General features: G+C 34.5%; 2 long non-coding RNA genes across 3 annotated transcripts; both read right to left on the bottom strand.

The window, feature by feature from the left end:
* LOC118741250 lies at nt 1-717 on the bottom strand. The gene is made up of 2 exons (XR_004993262.1): nt 369-717; nt 1-263 (listed from the first exon to the last, which is right to left on the bottom strand). It is a non-coding gene; the product is annotated as an uncharacterized LOC118741250 (long non-coding RNA).
* Nucleotides 718-1,809: 1,092 nt separating this feature from the next.
* On the bottom strand, nt 1,810-2,595 carry LOC118741244. Of its 2 annotated transcripts, XR_004993256.1 has the most exons (3): nt 2,557-2,595; nt 2,185-2,402; nt 1,810-1,930 (listed from the first exon to the last, which is right to left on the bottom strand). It is a non-coding gene; the product is annotated as an uncharacterized LOC118741244 (long non-coding RNA). The 2 variants fall into 2 exon arrangements; XR_004993255.1 differs by lacking the exon at nt 2,557-2,595 and having other exon boundaries at nt 2,185-2,524.
* Nucleotides 2,596-3,255: the final 660 nt, after the last annotated feature.

Below are 3,255 nucleotides of genomic sequence, written 5' to 3'. Positions count from 1 at the left end.
ACAAAATGTATGGAGTTTAACAAAACAATCATGGCTGCCAAACACCCGTCATCACCGAAATGGACATTTTTTATCGCAGGGTTGTATACGCAACCTTATCTCTTTCAACCATGAATCACCACCACCTTATTCTCAAACCATAGGAAGTACCACTCTGTATTTAAACCAATCCTTTGGGAAACTGTATGGAACACCCGGTTATTTGCTGCTACTTTTTCCGTGCTTATGGCATCCGGTCAGCTGTTTCGCCATTTTGAAGTTTCCTGCAAACGAATTTTGTGAAAGTGCATAAATTAGTGTTTTTTTCAATGTTTGTCATAATTGCATTTGTGTATTTCGAAGATATGTCAAATAATGCGTGTTAATACATTACATGCAGCTTGTCTGTGTGCAAAATGAAATGTAAGAAAGAAACCGAATGCAAGTCATTCAGTTTAAATTTTGTGCACAAGTGTTTTTATTTTATTTTTTGTGTAAAGTGATACGCCATCTGACGGTTTGATCAAGTGAATCATATGCGATATGAAAGTTTATTCAAGTGTTTTTCAGCTCGAATAATCTAGAAGCATTTATCCATGAAGCCGACAGCGACAGGGCTACCGCTAGAAGGTGAACAGTCGCTCTTAAGTTCTTTTACCATTGCACATGAAATGAACTTCTGATTACAAACTTGTAGACGAACGATAACACATACGTAGTTATTTATTGTATTTTGTATGAAAATAAACCAGCCGGCGAATATGGTTACGAAAACAAAGACAGAGAAAAAAATCGGTCAAGGCATTGGACTGCGCACTTTGAAAAAAAAAAAACAAACACACTTCTTAGCTTACGTGTGTGCGCATAATCACGTTGCTATTGGCCGGCTAGAATGTTTTTGCGTGGGATTTATGAGCAAGTGTACATATGTACATATGTATATACGCGCAAAAATATTCTACATGCATACAAAAGTATTTACTTTATTATTTTGCTTATTTTGAGCAACAAGTTAGGTGGCCAACATGTGAGCATTCTAGACACGCAATAAATACATACCGACGGTACTTTGGCAAAACCTCGTATCTCAAGACACTGTCAAACAACGCTCTCTAACAAAATACTCTCTACTAATAACAGAAAATCATTTTTAATAACTTTTTTACTGAATATCAAAGATTAACTGCCGGTTTCACGAAAGCAATTTAAGTGAACATCTATTTTTTTCTGTCAGTTTTCATATAAAATTCAAATACACAGCTTGTATGGACATGTATAGCCAGTAGTTTCAATTGTCGTTTTGCTTTCTTTGTTTGCTAATGTTTATGGAATGGCGATGCTTACATATGTACATGTGTATGTATGTATGTACATAACTTTTGCAAAATTCTGCTGCAATAGCAAGGATGCTTTTTGTTTTAAAATAACGCAGAAATTTTAGGCTTCCGTACTTTGTTTGTGCATACATACACTATGTACATACGTATGTATGTATAGAACATGTTCTTATCGGCTTTGTCAAACTAACCTTGGTTGATGGAAATCGCATGTTTTGCGTATATCTGTCCTTAACCAGTTCAACGACATAAATAAATCGTTATACATACTTTGTACATGTCGCTCTTCTACACTAGACTCCAATTTTTAGTTTGAAATTAGTTATTCTAATAAAATTAATAAATGTTGCTAAGTTTTTAATTTAATTGATTTTATTTACCTTATTTTATATATTTCATGTTGTTCTATATACGATTATTTGATATGTATCATCATTTTGTAATATTTTATTTTATTTAGTGATTTTATTCAACTTTTCCTATATTTGCTTTGTTTTTTTTATTTCACTTCCGCCTTTTTCATTTTCCGGTTCGGCGACTTCGTTTCGTAGTTGTGCTATTCAATACTTCGAAATCAATTCCCGCCGTCGTGAATTTACTTACATTCTCCATTACTGTTTTAAGCGATATATAAAAAGTAAAAAATTGGTTAAATATTTTATCAGTTGTATTGCAGGAAATTTAACAAAATGTAATATCTCAACAAGTACATATGTATGAACGATAAACTCAGTACACCATTACTACAGAAGACTTTGGAGCTGTGATGAGGCTGTATCAAATAAATTTCATTGGGAGAACTTAACTCGTAATTAGGTATGTATGTATGTACATATGTTTGCTGTGCCAAAATACCCATCACCTGTACCATTACTCCAAAGTGTGCTCCAAATTTCTAGAATGATCACAAAGTCTACACTCGCTAGTATTGAGTTGATTCATCTGCCATCCACTTCAGTAACTCCAGATCGCACTCCACCTTTCTAGAAGTGTTGGCACGAACCCTGTGCGTATAGAAAGCAGATGAAATTTGAGAGAGTCAGCTGGAAGCAAGTGGTGGTGGATATGGAGTAGCTTTACTTACTTCTGTACATATTCAGGTATGTATGTGCATACATATGGAGGTAAGGGAGTACATAAGTACGCATAAATATGTATGTATATGCAGTAGATATGTATGTATATATGTGCATATTTGTTTTTGTTTTGTTTATACCTATGTATTTCCTTTTGATTTTACCTGTCGTTCGTTTCCAGCTGTTCCAGCGGTCGCAGGCTGTTTGTATACAGCTACCCATGTACATAGATATACATACATATACTGATTACCTAGGAGTTGGGATGTATGAATAATAAACATAATATATATGTATAAAAATGAAATTGCGCAGTCATGATTCAACAACTACAGGTTGTAGCAATCGTACAAAAACAACATTTACCGTTGGTATGAACTCCTTGAGTCATCACCATCTTTTTTATCTATTCATATTCGTGTGTATATGTATACCCTGCATACCAGGATTTCATAGAATTCTGAAAGGTTTCACAATTTTTTTAAGAATTTTCTTTAAGAAATCGTACAGAAATTTCTTTACTAGTTCTTGTCAACCGCCTCATATGTTTTTCTTTACAGATTTCTAAAAGAATCGTAACAAATTTCCGACACTCTTAAAGATTTCGGGAGCATTTGTTTGCAGGGTATATATATACGTATATGTGTATGTGTACGCGGATATGTAAATATAGCAAAACAGACGATAATTTGACACAAGCGTGCTCATAAGAAGAAGCATAGCTTCTATCGCTATCACCTGTAATTGACGCGCCTTGTTGCGCAGTATGAAAAAATCTACAAAAAAAAAACAAAGACCGCATACTACAATAGACGGTGAGACGTCTGATAAGGTCCCCCAACCGGTTGTCGCCCATTTAGTGC

This window comes from Rhagoletis pomonella, unplaced genomic scaffold (genome assembly GCF_013731165.1).
Source record: "Rhagoletis pomonella isolate Grant_MI unplaced genomic scaffold, Rhpom_1.0 Rhpom_scaffold_00006, whole genome shotgun sequence".
Lineage (NCBI taxonomy): Eukaryota > Metazoa > Arthropoda > Insecta > Diptera > Tephritidae > Rhagoletis > Rhagoletis pomonella.
Note: the sequence above shows the minus strand (reverse complement) of the source record. Positions and strands in the feature narration are given on the sequence as shown.